The following is a 23,095-nucleotide window of genomic DNA, read 5'->3' on the forward strand; positions in this document are numbered from 1 at the left end:
TTGGATACTTTACATTCGTTTTGGATGATACCACAAATTTAGGTATCAATCCCATACCAAGTAGTAACAGGATCATACATTGGTCATATTCAAAGTCCTCATGTGTCCACGGACATATTTTCTGAGTTTATTAACATAATATACATTTAAAAATATTGACGTAATCATAGCAGTATCGACTAGATACGCTCTTGTACTTGGTATCATTACAGTGGATGTCAGGTGTAGATCCACCAATGGCGTTTGTTTACATTGTGACGCCGGTGAGCTTCGGTGTGTAGTGAAGCATGTTTAGCTATTCCTCGTCCTGCAGGGATGATACTTGTAAGAAACTTACTTTATTTGTCGCCATGGAGACGAGGATTAGTGATTTAGAAGTAGCTAAAACACTGCAGACTGCGGCTGGTCTTTAGCCGCTAGCTAGCTAGCCATGTCTTAAAGCACCTCTTCCTGAGGGCGTTTCAATGTTATAACTTCACCTTTATCCTTAGTTTTTAAGCCAAAATGCGTCCGTTCTCCCTTTTCTGTCTACACCAGGGGTCGGCAACCTGCGGCTCTAGCGCCGCCCTAGTGGCTCTGTGGAGCTTTTTCAAAAATGTATGAAAAAATGGAAAAAGATGAGGGGAAAAAAATATATTTTTTGTTTTAGTATGGTTTCTGTAGGAGGACAAACATGACACAAACCTCCCTAATTGTTATTAAGCACACTGTTTATATTAAACATGCTTCACTGATTCGAGTATTTGGCGAGCGCCGTTTTGTCCTACTAATTTTGCCGGTCCTTGAACTCACCTTAGTTCGTTTACATGTATAACTTTCTCCGACTATCTGGGACGTGTTTTGTGCCACTTCTTTTTCTGTCTCGTTTTGTCCACCACACTTTTAAGGTTGTGCGTGAATGCACAAAGGTGAGTTTTGTTGATGTTATTGACTTATGTGTGGAGTGCTAATCAGACATATTTGGTCACTGCATGACTGCAAGCTAATCGATGCTAACATGCTATTTAGGCTAGCTATATGTACATATTGCATCATTATGCCTCATTTGTAGCTATATTTGAGCTCATTTAGTTTCCTTTAAGTCACCTTAATTCAATGTATATCTCATGACACACTATCTGTATGTAAATAAATAAATGATGAATGGGTTATACTTGTATAGCGCTTTTCTACCTTCAAGGTACTCAAAGCGCTTTGACAGTATTTCCACATTCACCCATTCACACACACATTCACACACTGATGGCGGGAGCTGCCATGCAAGGCGCTAACCAGCAGCCATCAGAGGCAAAGGGTGAAGTGTCTTGCCCAAGGACACAACGGACGTGACTAGGAAGGTAGAAGGTGGGAATTGAACCCCAGTAACCAGCAACACTCCGATTGCTGGCACAGCCACCCTACCAACTTCGCCACGCTTTAATTTTTTGCGGCTCCAGACAGATTTGTTTTTGTATTTTTGGTCCAATATAGCTCTTTCAACATTTTGGGTTGCCGACCCCTGGTCTACACACTGTGTCTGCTTGTAAGTACTCTGTGATTGTGCGCTGCCGAACATGCCCCTCTGCTCGTAAACTAGAAATTACACGACGTGACGACGACGGGGGCGCGGCACCGAATATGATTCATTAGTATCGCGGTACTATACTAATACCGGTATACCGTACAACCCTAGTTGACACTTTCAAGAAACATTTGAAAACTTCCTCTTTTATTAAAGCTAACTGTCATTTTTAATCCACTTTGTATCCTTATGACGTTGCCCCCGTTGTTTTAATTGAATTGTTGTTGTTGAAATGTTTTGTGCAGCACTTTGTAAATAAAATGCACTTACTTACCCTCCTGATTTGTGATCAGAAGCTGGTGAGGCCCCTGATCACTAATCAAGAGCAGGTGTGAAGAACAGCCCTCAGCAAAGGTCAATGCAAGACATCATAAAAACAAGAAGTGGGGAAAAAATAGACAAGAAGACAGGAAAATAACCCAACTTTTTCTTTTTTAATCCTGCTACTGTGATAATGACAGAGGAAGAAAGACGTCAATTACTTATTCCAACAATGATGTCTTGTGTTTGCAGGTCACCAGCACTGGGAGGTAAACCAGAGTCCTTCCGTTTTTTTTTTTGCCGCGTCTTTGTCTCTGAGGGGGGATGGAACACTGTCTGAACTTTCCTAATCGTCATCTGAGTCCAATTTCCTCAAATTGACCCTTTGGAAGTTGTCTTTGAAGGACCAACTGTACGACATAGGTAAGTGGTAAACAATCCCAGGCCCTTTTTTTTTGACTGTAAAAATGTAAAGGGAGTTTGTGTCCCTGCTTTCTACAATCAGCATGCACTCGACCTAGTGACATTCTCGGAATAAAAGCACTTGTAACATCTCTCCTAAAAGTTTTTTTCTGAAACAACTAGGTGTGCCGTGGGAGATGATCTAATTTCACCTATTTGGGTTGAAAATATTTTTTGCAAAGCAGTAATTATAGTCTGCAAATGATGTGTTGTTGTTGAGTGTCGGTGCTGTCTAGAGCTCGGCAGAGTAACCGTGTAATACTCTTCCATATCAGTAGGTGGCAGCCGGTAGCTAATTGCTTTGTAGATGTCGGAAACAGCGGGAGGCAGGGTGCAGGTAAAAATGTGTCTAATGCTTGAACCAAAAAATAAACAAGGTGAGTGCCCCTAAGAAAAGGCATTGGAGTTTAGGGAAGGCTACGCAGAACGAAACTAAAACTCAACTGGCTACAAAGTGAACAAAAACAGAATGCTGGACGACAGCAAAGACTTACTGCGGAGTACATGACATGACAATCAACAATGTCCCCACAAAGAAGGATAAAAACAACAGAAATATCCTTGATTGCTAAAACAAAGCAGATGCGGGAAATATCGCTCAAAGGAAGACATGAAACTGCTACGGGAAAATACCAAAAAAAAGAGAAAAAGCCACCAAAATAGAAGCGCGAGACAATAACTAAAACTCTACACACAGGAAAACCGCAAAAAAGTCCAAATAAGTCAGGGCGTGATGTGACAGGTGGTGACAGTACACCTACTTTGAGACAAGAGCTATATTTATGCATGCTTGGTTATGCTTTAAAGTAATATCCAACAATTGCGACAACGACTTTTTACTGAATTTCGTTTTTTAATGATTTCTGCTGGTGTCTTTTTTCAACGCAAAAAATGGGCCTTGGCTCAAAAAAAGGTTGAAAAACACTGACCTAGAGGCACTTCTGGGTTTCAGGCGATGGTCCAAGCCCCATCAGGCTACTGTTTATTTACCTGAATCCATGCAGATTTAGCCCTTATTTTGGAAAGGTTTAGAGGCAAATATGTAAGCGATCATGAAAACATGTGTATTTTGACACTCTTAAAAAAAACATATATTTTCAAAGATTTTTCTGACACTTACAGCAGTGGTGTCCAAAGTGCGGCCCGGGGGGCATTTGCGGCCCGCAGGTCATTTTTTAACGGCCCCTCGGCACATTTTAAAAATACGATTGAAAGAAATAAAAACATTAAAAGTGGTATTTAAAGAGCAAAGGAGGTGAAATGTAACAAGAAAATGTAGCAAAGTTTACTCTAATCACACAGTTTACTCTAATCTTTCTTTAAAAACAAGGCTCCAATTACATCACATTAAATATTTTGAGATATTTTTTGGGGGAAAATGTTGCATATTTTGTGTTTGCCATGTAAAAAAACCAGCTGTTTTTTTTTTTTAAAGAAGGGCCTAAAGCGAACAAACAAAAAACATAAAACAACAATAAAACTTATAATTGACAGATAGGTCGGAAGTTGATCTCGAGATTATTGTGTTTAAAGTAAAAAGTAAAAAAAAAAAAATATATATATAATTTATTTTTTAACACTTTAATGAGTAGGACCCTTTTGGATCCCCTACAATTTTAGTGTGATTAGTTTTTAATTGTCATTGCTCAAAAAAATAATAATGAATTAAAATCAATGGTGGTTATGAGTTATTTACCTTTTTAAGGCTCCAATTATTATATAATCTCAAATATCCCACTTAAAAATTTTATTGGGTGAAAATATTGCATATTTTGTTTTTTTCATTAAAAAAAAAGGGTTTTCTTTGACAAAAAGAGCATACAATTTAAATCTTTAAAAAATGTTATATTGACAGATAGACCTAATGTTGATGTTGTAGCAGTTGATTTAAGGACATAATTCACCACACCTGTTATTTGACTTTGTCATCATCATTCACCGTACTGTTCTATTGTGTACATGACAATGTTGTTCTTTGTGTGCAGTTAAGAGCGAGTAATTCGGCGCGGCCCCTTTAAGAGGCCGTCAGTAGATTCTCACTAAGGTGGGGGTTCGTTGTTCCCGCGATATTTGAGTGTTTGGGATGAAAGCATTCGTTCTTGCTTGTGCTTCGATAAATAAACGACGCCCACGTTTTTGTGTGTCAACTATACGTCAAGTTGTTTATCTCTCACGCTACGAGCACAACAATGTAGAGATTTAAAAACTTGAATAATAACACAAATAATAATACTGAATAATGACACATTTTTTATATTTTTTGGACCAAAACCCTTTGGGGTCCCCGGGATCAAGTCTGAGTGGAGGCCTAAATGTATATTTGTTATACATATATTGTATTGGTTTTTAAAATAAAAAATATCAAAATGGCCCCCGCTTGCTTTGATTTTTCAATGTGCGGCCCTCAGTGGAAAAACTTTGGACACCCCTGGCTTACAGTATTTAGAGAAGAAAAGAGTGGAGGCACATCATGTCTTTACATCCGAGGGGTCCACAAATTAAACATTAATCCGTGAAGGACAAAGTTGGACTTATTCGTGCATCGTAAGAAACATATTTGATTGACATAAGGAGTGAGGTGCTACTATAACTCTGACGCTAATGAGAAAAAGGATAACCTTGTTTGCAGTTGATTTCCTGCTACAAATATTAGCCTGTCATCTACAATTCATGTCTGCAGTTGTTTTTATGACGTGAAGTTCATATTTTGTCTCATTATTTAGCTTTAGATGTCCTTGTTGTTCAGCAATGGTTGCTAGCGATATCAGGATTCAGTATATGCTGTTGAGCCTACAAGAGATTTATTCATCTGGGGCCGTACTTATCAAGCTTCTTAGAGTGCCATTTTACACTTAAGTCCTGAGAATTTGCGAAATTTAGTCCTACTCTCAAACTTAAGAATAAAAGCTTTTTATCAACGTTCTTAAGTCTAAGAATCACTCCTACTCTCCACGATATTTAAGAGACCTTCAGAGGTGTCTTAAGTGGTTAGGAGTTGCCAGCAGGGGATGGCACTGAGGCGAGAGAGACGTGCGCGAACGTTCAGGGAACGGAACAATGTTTTTTTTTTTTTTATGACGAGCAGCTGATCAAACGGTATCGTTTAGACAGAGCGGATATTATTTTTGTCACAGATTTAATACTTTTCGATTCCTTGTTGATTTCTGCATGTGTCTGCAGTGGGCTAGTATATATAGAGCCACCCACACCAGTTTCAAATTAGTTGCCTAATTAATGAATTGGAAAGAAAATGTTATGACAGTAGCGTATGTGTGTGGCCGTGAGGTGAGTGACGTCAGTGAGTGTGTGGGCGAGAGAAGAGAGGGAGCGGTAGCGTGAGTGCCGGCGGGGACTAGTTTGTTTTGTATTATTTTGTAGTTTATTGTCAAAATATACACTCCCATTGTCCACTTAAATATTTCCAAGATATTTCTTTATTCTTAAACGGATTCCCTTCCGTGATTGGTCATTTCTATGGCCACAGAAATGACGTCACCTAAAATTCCATTTACGGCACATAGTAATGTCGTAATTCAGCTCTGAGTGTGACACTTAAGATTCAGTCCTACACTTCGGTGAAAGTGTGAGTAAGACGCTTGATAACTAACTTTTAAGTGCAGAATTTATTTACTCTTAAGTCAACTCTTAGCAGACTTCTTAGGAGTAATTCTAAGAAGCTTGATAAGTACGGCCCCTGGTTTATTAATACTATTAAGGATGCTAACAAATATCACTAGAGATGTCTGATATCGGCCTGCCGATATTATCGGCCGATAAATGCGTTAAAATGTAATATCGGAAATTATTGGCATCGTTTTTTTTATTATCTGTATCGTTTTTTAAAAAAAATTGTTTTTATTTTTTATTAAATCAACATAAAAAACACAAGATACACTTGCAATTAGTGCACCAACCCCAAAAAAACCTCCCTCCCCATTCACTCATTCACACAAATGGGTTGTTTCTTTCTGTTATTAATATTCTGCTTCCTACATTATATATCAATATATATCAATAGTCTGCAAGGGATACAGTCCGTAAGCACACATGATTGTGCGTGCTGCTGCTCCACTAATAGTACTAACCTTTAACAGTTAGTTTTACTCATTTTCATTCATTACTAGTTTTTATGTAACTGTTTGTATATTGTTTTACTTTCTTTTCATCTGCAAATTAGTTTGTTTCCTCGTTAATTCAAAATGGGGATTGAAAAAAATTAAGCTGCAATTGTTGTATTTGTAGATATTACTTTGTTGTTGTTTTTTTTGCTGTTACTTTCTTTTCGGGTGGTGGGTGGGTGGTATGGTTGGGATATAAACAATAAACAAAAAACATTTGGACATTTAGGGCAGACAACAGATATAAGATGTATGTGAATATGATGTAATGGATAGGAATGTCTGATGCTGGATGTCAAAAAAAAAAATGAAAAAAAAAATGAAAAAAATTAAGCTGTAAGATCTAACTATAAAATACATACAATACAAAAAAACAATATGACATAAAACTGTAAGAATAGCAGTATTGTGGTATGCATGCCAGGCCAATAGTTGGCGGTTAATCTTTCACTGTGATGGTCGCAGCTCATCATTGGGCTTTATAGTAAGAATGTTATTAAGTTAAAGTTAAATTACCAATGATTGTCACACACACACACTTGGTGTGGTGAAATGTGTCCTCTGCATTTGACCCATCCCCTTGTTTCACCCCCTGGGAGGTGAGGGGAGCAGTGAGCAGCAGCGGTGGCCGCGCCCGGGAAATTATAGTCAATATAGTTATTGTCAATGTCTCAGATCTGACTTTAAAAACCACACATTTCCACTTCGGGAGAACAACGAAGACATCTGACTGACAACCAAAAGCAGCAGCTATTTGCGTGCATGTGTGTTTGTAGGCGTGCTCCTTTGGCATTTCACTTTACGACCATTCTTTGGATGCCGCACCTGCATTGTCGTGTTGCGTGTGCCGGCACTGACAAAGTGGGAGTTTCTGACCACCGTCATCTCCGCGATGTCGTGACAAAAAGAGTCATCCCGCTCACCGCCAAACTGCTACCTTGAACCGCCTGTTCTCATAGCAGCATGAAGCAGCGGCGAAGTGGTGACAAGCGCGTGGTTGTATTGCATTCAAGCACTAAATCATTTTCCTATTTATTGCCAGGAGAACAGACAGCTGTTTGTAACACCTGAAAGACAAAACAAGTTTTCTCCTGTCAAGAGAAAGCAGTAATTGTCCTGACATTTTCTCACAACACTGTCACTCCGCTCCTTCTTTTGACTTTTTTGGAATGAAACACTCATGTTGTCCGAATCTCTGTCAAATCCCGACACTCCCGTTCCCTGTTCTCGACCCATAAATGAGTGAATAAATACTAGAGATGTCCGATAATACCGGCACGATAAATGCTTTAAAATGTAATATCGGAAATTATCGGTATCGGTTTCAACCCCCCCCCCCCCCGATTTTCCCGGGAGACTCCCGAATTTCAGTGCCCCTCCCGAAAATCTCCCGGGGCAACCATGCTCCCGAATTTCTCCCGATTTCCACCCGGATAACATTATTGGGGGCGTGCCTTAAAGCAGGGGTGTCCAAACTTTTTCCACTGAGAGCCGTACACGGAAAAATTAAAGCATGTGGAGGCCATTTTGATATTTTTCATTTTCAAACCTTAACAAAATATATGGATTTTTTTTTTTTTTTTACCTTTAGGGCTCCCGGGGACCATAAAGGGTCTCAGTCATTAAAATGTAAAAAATAAGTCAAATGATTATTTTTTTTAATTTAACGCTTACAGTAAATCTCTATATCAACTTCAGGTTGATATAAAGTAAAAAAAAAAAAAAAAAAAGGTTTTATGCCTTTTCTGTCAAAGACAACTTTGTTTTTTTATAGTAAAACTGGAAATATGCAGTATTTAGTAATTAGAGCTCTAAAAGATCAATAATGCAGGACACCATTGGTTTTAATTCTTTAATATTTTTGAGTAATCACAGTGAAATGTTAAATAAAATCCTACTAAATATATTTGGGATCCAAAAGGTCCCCCACTCATAAAGTGATACATTTTTATTAGTTTTTTTTTACTTTTAACACTTAAATTACGAGATCAACTTCAGATATATCTGTCCATTTTACGTTTGAACTATTATTTTGTTTGTTTTGTCAAATAAAACTTTGATGTTTTTTTTATGGCAACCACACAATATATGCAATATTTTTTCCACATAAAACATTTTAAAGTGATATTTTTTAAGTTATAATTCATTATAACATAGATTTTAAGTCTTTTTTTTTTTTTTTTTTTAGCAATGGCAAAAAAAAGAAAAAGAAACAAAGACAAAAGAAAAAAAACAGCCCGCATGGCAGCTTTGTGTCAACATTGCAACTTTTTATTGTTAGATTTCACCTCATTCAACTTTTTTAAAATGTTTTTAAAAATTTTTGCAATATTATCAATTTTGCAATTTTTGCAGAATGCGTGGCGGGCCGGTAAACAATTAGGTGCGGGCCGCAAATGGCCCCCGGGCCTCACTTTGGACACCCCTGCCTTAAAGGCACTGCCTATAGCATCCTCTACAACAGTGGTCCCCAACCACCGGGCTCGATTGGTACCGGGCCGTACAAGAAATTTATAAAAATAAAATAAATAAAAAAAATAAACATTTTTTTTAGAGCTGTGCGATAATGGCTTTTTGCCGATATCCGATATTCCGATATTGTCCAACTCTTTAATTACCAGTACCGATATCAACCGATACCGATATATACAGTCGTGGAATTAACACATTATTATGCCTAATTTGGACAACCAGGTATGGTGAAGATAAGGTCTTTTTTTAAAAAAATTAATAAAATAAGATAAATAAATTAAAAACATTTTCTTGAATAAAAAAGAAAGTAAAACAATATAAAAACAGTTACATAGAAACTAGTAATTAATGAAAATGAGTCAAATGAACTGTTAAAGGTTAGTACTATTAGTGGACCAGCAGCACGCACAACCATGTGTGCTTACGGACTGTATCCCTTGCAGACTGTATTGATATATATTGATATATAATGTAGGAAGCAGAATATTAATAACAGAAAGAAACAACCCTTTTGTGTGAATGAGTGTGAATGGGGGAGGGAGGTTTTTTGGGTTGGTGCACTAATTCTAAGTGTATCTTGTGTTTTTTGTTGATTTAATTAAAAACAAAAAAAACAAACAAAAAAAAACAACGATACCGATAATAAAAAACCGATACCGATAATTTCCGATATTACATTTTAAAGCATTTATCGGCCGATAATATCGGCAGGCCGAATGTAGCATTTTTGTAAAAATTATATATATATATATATATATATATATATATATATATATATATATATATATATATATATATATATATATATATTACGGATATATGTATATATATATATATATATATATATTACGGATATATATATATATATATATATATATATATATATATATATATATATTACGGATATATATATATGTATATATTACGGATATATATATATGTATATATTACGGATATATGTATATGTATATATATATATATATATAAAATTTAATTTTTTATTTTTTTTATTTTTATTAAATCAACATAAAAAAACACAAGATACACTTACAATTAGTGCACCAACCCAAAAAACCTCCCCCCCATTTACACTCATTCACACAAAAGGGTTGTTTCTTTCTGTTATTAATATTCTGGTTCCTACATTATATATCAATACAGTCTGCAAGGGATACAGTCCGTAAGCACACATTATTATTATTTTTTTTAATGACAAAAAAAAAAAACAGCGTGCCCAGTCACATAATATCTACGGCTTTTCACACAAATAAGGCATACTTGGTCAACAGCCATACAGGTCACACTGAGGGTGGGCGTATAAACAACTTTAACACTGTTACAAATATGCGCCACATTGTGAACCCACACCAAACAAGAATGCCAAACACATTTCGGGAGAACATCCGCACCGTAACACAACATAAACACAACAGAACAAATACCCAGAACCCCTTGCAGCACCAACTCTTCCGGGACGCTACAATATACCCCCCCCCCCCCACCTCCCAGCTGTGTGCCTTCATTGTTTTTGTAGCTGTTGTTTTGAGGTATAGTATTTCCCATAGTTGTAGTGGATTATCTCAGGGAGAGCATGTCCCAAATTCCAAGCTGCTGTTTTGAGGCATGTTAAAAAAAATAATGCACTTTGTGACTTCAATAACAAATATGAATAGAATAGAATAGAATGGACTTTATTGTCATTATATCTGCATATAACGAGATTAAGGACTCCAACTTAAGATGCGGTAGTGGGAACAAATATGGGGTAAAAATAAATTAAATTACACAACAGGTAATAAAGAAAAAACTAACAATTGAAATAAACAGACTACTACTATCCAATAAAAAATAATAATTTTGCCAATTTTGCCAACTGCCATGTTGGCACTTTTTTCCATAACTGGAGTTGAAGTTCTTTTATTTTGGAAAACCTTGTTTTTGATTGATTGATTGAAACTTGTATCGGTAGACGGTACAGTACATATTCCGTACAATTGACCACTAAATGGTAACACCCCAATAAGTTTATCAACTTGTTGAAGTCGGGGGTCCACGTTAATCAATTCATGGCAAAGTTACATTGTTTAATGCATCCAGCGGAGCATCACAACAAAATTAGGAATAATAATGTGTTCATTCCACGACTGTATATATCGGTATCGGTTGATATCGGAATCGGCAATTAAGAGTTGGACAATATCGGATATCGGCAAAAAAGCCATAATCGGACATCTCTAATAAATACCTTCATTTTTATTCCAGAAATACAAGCTTTGCTGCACAGCAATTGTCTGATCTGCTTAGATCCAAATAACAAGTACTAAAAAGTGTGTGCATACCATAAAAATGTCTGTACTGTCAATGGGTGTGTCTCCTGTAATCCACTGCATGTACGATTGATAACAAATGCAAAAGTGGTGCAGACCGCCCTATTTAAATGAGGATTTTGAGTATATACCAACAGTCACCATGGAGACACTCATTTCCCATTACATGTCGCTTTTCATCGTGTTAACATGGAGCTAGGGTTGTACGGTATGCCGGTATTAGTACGGTATCGCCATACTGATTAATCTTATTCGATACTATATATCAGGGGTCACCAATGCGGTGCCCGTGGGCACCAGGTAGCCCGTAAGGACCAGATGAGTAGCCCGCTGGCCTGTTCTAAAAATAGCTCAAATAGCAGCACTTACCAGTGAGCTGCCTCTATTTTTTTAATTTTATTTATTTACTAGCAAGCTGGTCTCGCTTTGCCCGACATTTTTAATTCTAAGAGAGACAAAACTCAAATAGAATTTGAAAATCCAAGAAAATATTTTAAAGACTTGGTCTTCACTTGTTTAAATAAATTAATTATTTTTTGTACTTTGCTTCTTATAACTTTCAGAAAGACAATTTTAGAGAAAAAATACAACCTTAAAAATGATTTTAGGATTTTTAAACACATATACCTTTTTACCTTTTAAATTCCTTCCTCTTCTTTCCTGACAATTTAAATCAATGTTCAAGTAAATTTATTTTTTTTATTGTAAAGAATAATAAATCAATTTTAATTTAATTCTTCATTTTAGCTTCTGTTTTTTCAGCTTCTGTTTTTTCGACGAAGAATGTTTGTGGAATATTTCTTCAAACTTATTATGATTAAAATTCAAAAAAATTATTCCGGCAAATCTAGAAAATCTGTAGAATCTAATTCAAATCTTATTTCAAAGTCTTTTGAATTTCTTTTAAAATTTTTGTTCTGGAAAATCTAGAAGAAATAATGATTTGTCTTTGTTAGAAATATAGCTTGGTCCAATTTGTTATATATTCTAACAAAGTGTAGATTGGATTTTAACCTATTTAAAACATGTCATCAAAATTCTAAAATTAATCTTAATCAGGAAAAATTACTAATGATGTTCCATAAATTCTTTTTTAAATTTTTTCAAAAAGATTTGAATTAGCTAGTTTTTCTCTTCTATTTTTTCGGTTGAATTTTGAATTTTAAAGAGTCGCAATTGAAGATAAACTATGTTTCAAAATTTAATTGTCATTTTTTTTGTGTTTTCTCCTCTTTTAAACAGTTCAGTTAAGTGTGAATATCATTAATTATCAATAATAACATAGAGTTAAAGGTAAATTGAGCAAATTGGCTATTTCTGGCAATTTATTTAAGTGTGTATCAAACTGGTAGCCCTTCGCATTAATCAGTACCCAAGAAGTAGCTCTTGCTTTCAAAAAGGTTGGTGACCCCTGATATATATCGTCTCTGAAAAGTATCGGTGCGCCTTCGTCCCCCCCGTCGTCGTCAAGTCGTGACATTTCTGATTTTACGAGCAGACGAGCATGTTCGGCAGCGCACAATCACGGAGTACTTACAAGCATAGTAGTATCTACTAGATGCGCTCTTGTACTTGGTATCATTACAGTGGATGTCGGGTGTAGATCCACCCAATGGCGTTTGTTTACATTTTGACGCCGGTGAGCTACGGTGTGTAGTGAAGCATGTTTAGCTATTCCTCGTCCTGCAGGGATGAAACTTGTAAGAAACGTACTTTAGCCGCTAGCTAGCTAGCCATGTCTTAAAGCACCTCTTCCTGAGGGTGTTTCGGTGTTATAACTTCACCTTTATCGTTAGTTTTTAATCCAAAATGCGTCCGTTCTCCCTTTTCTGTCTACAGACATTGTCTGTTTGTAAGTACTCTGTGATTTTGTACTGCCGAACATGCTCGTAAACCAGAAATGTCGGTGGGGTGGGGGAGTGGACCGGTACTTTTCAGAGGCGGTATAGTACCGAATATGATTCATTAGTATCGCGGTACTATACTAATACCGGTATATCGTACAACCCTACTGCCGACACGCACACACACAGAGTCACTAGCCCTGTGGTGCACTCACAGTTGGAAATGTACAAAACTCCTTAACTTTAAAAGGCCAGGTCGGTACAATAATTAGGAATAAAAAATGAAATCCACCTTGCCTTGTTAATCTATTTGGAGTGCAGCAATAATGCTGTGAATATTTCCTGTATGTTTCAAACTACACAAAAACAACAGTCTCCACTATGTAATGTTGACTTACCTATGGAAATATTTGGCGCCAGAAACCGTTATTAACATTTTCAAGAACTAGCCGGCTAGTCTCGTTAACTCGGCCAATAAATTGCCCAGATATCTGAACTGCCTTTTTGACAATAACATTCAGTGGCTCCACTGAATGAAAATGACTGTAATTTAACTTGGCAACTTACCTCAATGTGCTTCTTAAGGTTGGGCGTGGAATTTATGAACGCCAATATTTCCATGACTCATGACAGGCGGTTAATCCGGTACATGGAGTAATCTTTTACGCCAACGTACAAAGACACTCTTGCAAATACGGCCGCGGTTATGCAACATCACCACCGTCCTGGTGCTGCTCAGTGTCGGTATGGCAACTAACAGGCATCAACAACTCAACTCTTATTTTGGAGTAAGGAAGATTGTTCAGGGAAAGCTAAAAAGTACACTGCAAAAAGTCAGTGTTCAAAAACAAGAAAAAAAAATACAAAAATTAGCGGTATTTTATTTGAACTAAGCAAAATTATCTGCCAATAGAACAAGAAAATTTGGCTTGTCAAGACTTTCCAAAACAAGTAAAATTAGCTAACCTCAATGAACCCAAAAATACCTTAAAAAATGTATATTCTCACTAATAACAAGTGCACTTTTCTTGGTAGAAAAAAAAAAGAGACCTTTTTGCTCAATATATTGAAAAATATTCTTAAATGAAGTAAATGCTAGTGCCATTATCTTGACATAATGATATGCGCTCGGCATTACATTTTTTGAAACCAGCAAACTTATACTAAAAACTAATTTATTGTTCTTAATGGAAAGGCAACAAGGCAAGCGCTTGTTACTCTCGGGGTCTCCTAGCCACTCAGGCAAATCATATGGTCTAAAGATGCATTTTTCCATGGATAACATGACATCATCGCACCAAGTGCGTGCTCTTTCAGTCAATTAGTGCGCATATATACAAAAATGTTTTAATTGTGATTTTGAAGAATTTATCTGAATGTGCATGAACTATTTCTGTTCAAAATAGTTAGAAATGTTAAATGTTTAAATATTAACTGTCAGTTTACTGTACTGTGCCAACTGTACTACTATATGAGTACGTATGTTCTATTGTTTAATTGAAAATAAAACAGCAAAGTCCATTTGGCTGTCATCTGTTTTAATTATGAGACACAATTGTGTCAAAATCATGATTTTTTTTTTTTTTTCATGCTTGAAATAAGAAATGATTACTTTAAAAGAGTAGTTTTATACTTGTGAGTGTTGATGACACAGCTTTGCAACGGTTGATATTGTAGTTTCAAGCATGTTTTACTCAATATAGCTCATCAAATCTCAGCAACAAGCTGTAATATCTTACTGAGATCATTTAGGACCAAAACACTTAAAACAAGTAAAACACTCTAACATCAAATCTGCTTAGTGAGAAGAATGATCTTATCAGACAGAAAATAAGCAAATATCACCCTTTTTTGAGATATTTCATCTTACTTAGATTTCAGTTTTTGCAGTGTACTCATTTTATTTGGGAAAATAGGTGAAGTAAAAGTCAATGTTGAAATATGCACAAGGAAGTGAAGAACAGATATGTCAAAAATATACTTATATTAAGTGCATTAACAAAGTATTTGTATTCTGTTACTTTGCAATACTGTCTAACAGGTTACATTTTAATAATACGGTAAGGAAGGGGTTAAATGGCCCCATTTATGGGTGGATAACCCGTGAAAGGAAGAAAAAAAGGTTAATCATTTTGCAATGCAGTCTTCGGAAAATTATAGAAAGTGGCACGCTACATAGCAGCTGATGCTGTTGTCAAAGTTGGAATCCACAAAAACACACGCTTTAGGACAGGGGTGTCAAACGTACAGTTAAAGTACCAATGATTGTCACACACACACACTAGGTGTGGCGAAATGATTCTCTGCATTTGACCCATCACCCTTGATCACCCCCTGGGAGGTGAGGGGAGCAGTGAGCAGCAGCTGTGGCCGCGCCCAGGAATCCTTTTTTCGTGATTTAACCTCCAATTCCAACCCTTAATGCTGAGTGAGGGAGGTAATGGGTGCCATTTTTATAGTCTTTGGTATGACTCGGCCGGGGATTGAACTCACGACCTACCGATCTCAGGGCGGACACTCTAACCACTAGGCCACCGAGTAGGAAGAGCAATGGGAGGAGGAGGAGGAGCAGGAGGGCATGTACGCACATAAACATCCCGCGGGCATCGGGAGTCATCCTGGGAATATTTATCTTTGCTGGTAATGCAAAGAGGCAGCCAACCTCTAATCGGCCCTCAGCTATTTGCCCTGAATGTTCCCAATGGAAGGATGGAGGGATTGAGAGGGAACAGCGAGTCGGGAGGCGGGGATGGAGGAAGCGGCAAAGTCAGGTGTGGAGACGGAGAGGAAAGAAGGACGGTGCTAGTCTGGCGCTAATATGTGTTTATAGATCAGTGTTTTTCTAACTTCTTTGAGCCAAGGCCCCTTATTTTTGCGTTGAAAAAAATCCGAAGGCACAGTTGACAGTAAAAAGTCGTTGTCGCAATTGTTGGATATGACTTTAAACCAGTGGTCCCCAACCACCGATTGGTACCGGGCCGCACAAGAAATTAAAAAAAATAAATAAAAAAAAATATTTTTTTTTAATTTTTTTTTTTAATTAAATCAACATAAAAAACACAATATATACATTACACATCAGTATAGATCAATACAGTCTGCAGGGATACAGTCCGTAAGCACACATGATTGTATTTATTTATGGAAAAAAAAAAAAAAAAAAAATTTTTTTTTTCAAGCGCAGCTACAAAAAGGTTGGGCACCACTGCTTTAAAACATAACCAAGCATGCATCAATATAGCTCTTGTCTCAAAGTAGGTGTACTGTCACCACCTGTAGCATCACCCCCTGACTTATTTTGAATTTTTTTGCTGTTTTTCTGTGTGTAGTATTTTAGTTCTTGTCTTGCGCTCCTATTTTGGTGGCTTTTTCTCTTTTTTTTGGTATTTTCCTGCAGCAGTTTCATGTCTTCCTTTGAGCGATATTTCCCGCTTCTACTTTGTTTTAGCAATCAAGAATATTTCAGGTTTTTTTTATCCTTCTTTGTGGGGGACATTGTATTTGTATTTGTATTTTTTTTTTTTTTTTTTACATTTTTTTTTTTTTTTTGGTCCTGTCCAGCTTCTCAGGCACATCATATAGTTGATGTAGATGCCCATATCGGCTGTACAATTTTCTTTACAAAAGAGAAGAGTGGGATACTTCTCTTGTTGCAACAACAACAACAACAACAACATCAGCAAATAGGATATGTACAAATATGATGGTAAAAGTGATAGCAAAGAAGCAGTTAGTAAAATAAATAACAATACAGAAATGACAATGAACATTATTACGCTACAAATGGAGCAATACAAATACCAATAGAAATAGCGCTATTGATAATGAATAATACCAATAATTTACCTCTATTATCAACAATACCATTTTTTCAAATGCAACAATACATATATGTAATGATAACTTGAAATACAAAAGACAGCAGATAAATGGAGGGGAAGAAAGACAAGCGAGCTTTAATAACCTTGTAGATTGTTATAGTAACAATAGGTTAAGCTTTGTCAGTGTGCCATGTGTTACCCAGTTTACTCTAGGGCAACAACGTTAATATATGTTTGATGAAACGTGATTATATACACGAGTGTACGTATGTATATGTACAGTATGTGTATATGTATGTGTGTACAGTAAATGTATATGTACAGTATGTGTATGTTTGTACAGTCAATGTATATATTGTGGGGACATTGTTGATTGTCATGTCATGTTCGGATGTACATTGTGGACGCCGTCTTTGCTCCACAGTAAGTCTTTGCTGTCGTCCAGCATTCTGTTTTTCTTTACTTTGTAGCCAGTTCAGTTTTAGTTTCGTTCTGCATAGCCTTCCCTAAGCTTCAATGCCCTTTTCTTAGGGACACTCACCTTTTGTTTATTTTTGGTTTAAGCGTTAGACGCCTTTTTACCTGCACGTTGCCTCCCGCTGTTTCCGACATCTACAAAGCAATTAGCTACCGGCTGCCACCTACTGATATGGAAGAGTATTACACGGTCACTCTGCCGAGCTCTAGACAGCACCGACACTCAACAACGACACATCATTTGCAGACTATAATTACTGCTTTGCAAAAAATATTTTAACCCAAATAGGTGAAATTAGGCGCACCAGACTGGATCTCACGGCCGCGGCACAGTGGTTGAAAAACACTGGTATAGACAACCTATAGACGTGGGGGGGCGGGGCCTGAGGCGGGGTGATGAGGCGTGTTGGAAATGTTGTGTTTTGGTAGGCCTGCGAGGCACACGGAGGTAGGCGGATTGAGACGCGTGTGTGTGTTCATATATGTGTGTGTGTGTGTGTGTTCATATGTGTGTGTGGCCCCGCCCCTTCAGGCCATGCAGCATCTCTCAGCATCACGCCTGATTCAAAGTGAATGGCGGCGTGCCGCGTGGGTCCATCGTGGCCAAATGACTTGTGACACTCGTCGCCTTGTTCTCTGACGTCTGAGGAGACAAGGCGACACACACGCACACACGCACACACACACACACACACACACACACACACACACACACACACACACACACACACACACACACACACACACACACACACACACACACACACACACACACACACACACACACACACACACACACACACACACACACACACACACACACAGATGTTAAGAAACACATGTAAACACACACACACACACATAGATGTTAAGAAACACATGTAAACTTAACAGTCATGTTTAACATATTCTTTATTTGCTGAGAGAGAAACCACTTGGTGGTTCTGTTTGCTTTCATGTACTTCCATGTACGTGTTTGCCCCTACATGTGTTTCGCCTTACCATCTCTGACCTCAACCGGCAGAGGCCCCCCGGGGGGCAGAAGAAGACAAAAAAAAAAGACACGCACACACCGCACGGATCCGTCTGCGTTTGAAATGTTGCAACATACGGTTACGTGCATGCGGCGTGTGCGTGCGACGGCCTTCGCGGTTCCCACCAACGGGTCGCCAGGGCGCTCGGTGTGTACATTTGGGCGGCTTCAGAACTCTTGTCATCGTGTCACATGCAGTCTGCTCAACGTGGCGCCCGTCCTTGCCTCGGGCCGCCCGCCGCCAAGATATGCACTTGATTTGACTCGCGCCATGTTTTCCGACGCACGCCGAGCTGCATCTCAGAAAAAGAAAACGCCGAGATTGGGACGGAAGGCGAGGAAATTGGAGCATTGTTGGTAAATCTACTGTAAATTATTAGAGAATAAAAAAATGTTTACAATATATATATCAGTGCATACTAGTGTTGTCCCGATACCAATATTTTGGTAGAGATACCAAAATTACTTTTCGATACTTTTCTAGATAAAGGGGACCACAAAGGTTGAGATTTTTGGTTAAAATAAAGCCAATAATGCAATTTTTTTGTGGTCCCCTTTATTTACAAAAGTACCGAAAAGTATCGAAATCATTTTAGTACCGCTACCAAAATATTGGTATCGTTACAACACTAATCCAATGTTGCAAAGTTGTTGTTATTATTATTATTATTATTAGTTGTATTTGTTATTTGTATTTAAGGAGAAAAGTTCTACAAAATATGGTGTATATGAGGGTTGTCCAGATCTTCAGTTTGGCCCGTGAGACTTCATGAGTGTTAATAAGGAATCCAGCCGAGGAGGTATTTCCAAATTAATTATGAATATCTGCCGGGGTAAGTGTTGCATATTTGCTACCATTTTGAGGCCAACACGAGCAAGTCAGGTCAATGACTGGTGCTTTGAAGCATTTAATTATATGACCCAATCCAAACAACCTTCCCTAGTCATGGCGTTGTTGGTAAATCTACTGTAAATTATTACAGAATAAAAAAAATGTTTACAATATACATATCAGTGCATACTAGTGTTGTCCCGATACCAATATTTTGGTAGCGGTACCAAAATTACTTTTCGATACTTTTCTAAATAAAGGGGACCACAAAAAAATTGGATTATTGGCTTTATTTTAACCAAAAATCTCAACCAAAAAAATGTTTTGCGAGATTTCACGTTAGTTTTTGCGAGATCTCGCAAAAGGTTTTTTTCCTGTCAGTGAACCGGAAGTAAAACAGACACAGCGATGGAGGAGCCTACCCATCATCCGTTTATTGATTTCTATTTTAGTATTGGCCTAACACAGGGGTGTCCAAAGTGCGGCCCGGGGGCCATTTGCGGCCCGCAGCTAATTGTTTACCGGCCCGCCACACATTCTGCAAAAATTGCAAAATTGATAATATTGCAAAAATAAAAAATATAAACATGTAAAAAAAAGTGGAATGAGGTGAAATCTAACAAGAAGAAGTTGCAATGTTGACACAAAGCTGTTTTTTTTCTTTTGTCTTTGTTTATTTTTCTTTTTTTTGCCATTGCTAAAAAAATAAAAAAAAGACAAAAAAATCTATGTTATAATGAATTATTACTTTAAAAATATCACATTAAAATGTTTTATGTGGAAAAAATATTGCATATATTGTGTGGTTGCCATAAAAAAACATAAAAGTTTTATTTGACAAAAGAGCATAATACAAACAAAATAATAGTTCAAACGTAAAATCGACAGATATATCTGAAGTTGATCTCGTAATTTAAGTGTTAAAAATTAAAAAAAAACCTAATAAAAATGTATCACTTTGAGTGGGGGACCTTTTGGATCCCAAATATATTTAGTAGGATTTTATTTAACATTTCACTGTGATTACTCAAAAATATTAAAGAATTAAAATCAATGGTGTCCTGCATTAATGATCTTTTAGGGCTCTAATTACTAAATACTGCATATTTCAGTTTTACTATAAAAAACAAAGTTGTCTTTGACAGAAAAGACATAAAACCTTTTTTTTTTTTTTTTACTTTATATCAACCTGAAGTTGATATAGAGATTTACTGTAAGCGTTAAATAAATAATAATAATAATTTGACTTATTTTTTACATTTTAATGACTGAGACCCTTTATAGTCCCCGGGAGCCCTAAAGGTTAAAAAAAAAAATTCCATATATTTTGTTAAGGTTTGAAAATGAAAAATATCAAAATGGCCCCCGCATGCTTAAATTTTTCCGTGTGCGGCCCTCAGTGGAAAAAGTTTGGACACCCCTGGCCTAACATATAAAGACATCAAATCGTATTATAGTCCCACAACAGAGCACAGATGATGGGTAGACTCCCGGATGTTCCCGCTCCTCCACCGCTGTGTCTGTTTTACTTCCGGTTCACTGACATAGGAAAAAAACCTTTTGCGAGATCTCGCAAAAAGTATTGCGAGATCTTTTTCCCCTGAGGGCCGCACATTGAAAAATCAAAGCTAGCGGGGGCCATTTTGATATTTATTTTAAAAACCAATACAATATATGTATAAAAAAATATACATTTAGGCGTCCACTCAGGCTTGATCCCGGGGACCCCAAAGGGTTTTGGTCCAAAAAATATAAAAAATGTCATTATTCAGTTTTATTATTTGTGTTATTATTCAAGTTTTTAAATCTCTACATAAACATTAGGTCTATCTGTCAATATAACATTTTTTAAAGATTTAAATTGTATGCTCTTTTTGTCAAAGAAAACCCTTTTTTTTAATAGAAAAAAACACAAAATATGCAATATTTTCACCCAATAAAATTTTTAAGTGGGATATTTGAGATTATATAATAATTGGAGCCTTAAAAAGGTCAATAACTCATAACACCATTGATTTTAATTCATTATTATTTTTTTGAGCAATGACACTTAAAAACTAATCACACTAAAATTGTAGGGGATCATTAAAGTGTTAAAAAATAAATTATAATTTTTTATTTTTTTTTACTGTTTACTTTTAACACAATAATCTCGAGATCAACTTCAGATCTATCCGTCAATTATAAGTTTTATTGTTGTTTATGGTTTTTGTTTGTTCGTTTTAGGCCCTTCTTTAAAAAAATCTGCTCGTTTTTTTCCCATGGCAAACACAAAATATGCAACATTTTCCCCCCAAAAAATATCTCAAAATATTTAATGTGACCTAATTGGAGCCTTGAATAGGTCAATAATTCATAATGACATTGATTTTGGTTCATTATTATTTTCTAAAGAAAGAAACAGCCTGCATGGCAGCTTTGTGTGATTAGAGTAAACATTGCAACATTTTCTTGTTACATTTCACCTCCTTTGCTCTTTAAATACCACTTTTAATGTTTTTTATTTTTTTCAATCGTATTTTTAAAATGTGCCGTGGGGCCGTTAAAAAATGACCCACGGGCCGCAGTTTGGACACCCCTTCTTTAGGGGCTCTGTATTTTTCATATGCATGGATGAAGCGCTGGCTGTCCAGAGTTGGGACCCGGGGTGGACCGCTCGCCTGTGCATCGGTTGGGGACATCTCTGCGCTGCTGACTCGTCTCCGCTCGGGAAGGTCTCCTGCTGGCCCCACTATGGACTGGACTCTCACTATTATGTTAGATTCACTATGGACTGGACTTTCACAATTTTATGCTAGACCCACTCGACGTCCATTGCATCCGGTCTCCCCTAGAAGGGATCTGTGGTCCTCTCCAAGGTTTCTCATAGTCATTCATATTGACATCCCACTGCGTTGTGAGTTTTTCCTTGCCCTTATGTGGGCTCTGAACCGAGGATGTCGTTGTGGCTTGTGCAGCCCTTTGAGACACTTGTGATTTAGGGCTATATAAATAAACATTGATTGATTGATTGATTGATCAAAAACTAGTAACTTGAAATGACACTGCATACACTGTGTCTTACATGAAAAAATCTGATACAGGTAATTGACCTGCAGTGTGAACAAAGCGTTAAAGGCCTACTGAAAGCCACTACTATCGACCACGCAGTCTGATAGTTTATACATCAATGATGAAATCTTAACATTGCAACACATGCCAATACGGCCGGGTTAGATTACTAAAGTGCAATTTTATATTTCCCGCGAAATATCCTGCTGAAAACGTCTCGGTATGATGACGTTTGCGCGTGACGTCACGGATTGTAGCGGACATATTGGGACAGCATTGTGGCCAGCTATTAAGTCGTCTGTTTTCATCGCAAAATTCACAGTATTCTGGACATCTGTGTTGGTGAATCTTTTGCAATTTGTTTAATGAACAATGAAGACAGCAAAGAAGAAAGCTGTAGGTGGGAAGCGGTGTATTAGCGGCCGGCTGCAGCAACACAACCAGGAGGACTTTGAGTTGGATACGCGCCACCGTGAGTACGCAGCTACGGCTTCCAAACATTTGATCGCTTGCTCGTACGTGCGTGCCGCTATGTGCATGTCACGTACGTAACTTTGGGGAAATATATGTGCTGTATGAACTTTGCAGAGGTGAACGGTACTTTGGGCTGTGGGATTGAGTGTGTTGTGCGGGTGTTTGAGTTGTATTGGTGGGTTAAATGGACGGGAGGGGGGAGGTGTTTGTTATGCGGGATTAATTTGTGGCATATTAAATATAAGCCTGGTTGTGTTGTGGCTAATAGAGTATATATATGTCTTGTGTTTATTTACTGTTTTAGTCATTCCCAGCTGAATATCAGGTCCCACCCGCCTCTCACAGCATCTTCCCTATCTGAA

The 23,095-nt window shown here is 37.2% G+C and overlaps 1 long non-coding RNA gene across 2 annotated transcripts in view; it reads left to right on the forward strand.

Moving 5' to 3' along the window:
* The first annotated feature begins 800 nt into the window (after window positions 1-800).
* LOC133643424 (uncharacterized) overlaps window positions 801-23,095 on the forward strand; it is a 136,321-nt gene continuing 114,026 nt past the window's right edge. The window contains exons 1-2 of one of the 2 annotated variants that reach the window (XR_009824693.1): window positions 801-908; window positions 2,075-2,245. This is a non-coding gene — a long non-coding RNA (uncharacterized LOC133643424). Of the gene's footprint in view, window positions 909-1,963; window positions 2,246-23,095 lie in introns of those variants that run through there. The other variant, XR_009824692.1, reaches the window with a different exon arrangement.

The sequence above is a fragment of the Entelurus aequoreus genome, linkage group LG26 (assembly GCF_033978785.1).
Source record: "Entelurus aequoreus isolate RoL-2023_Sb linkage group LG26, RoL_Eaeq_v1.1, whole genome shotgun sequence".
Taxonomy (NCBI): domain Eukaryota; kingdom Metazoa; phylum Chordata; class Actinopteri; order Syngnathiformes; family Syngnathidae; genus Entelurus; species Entelurus aequoreus.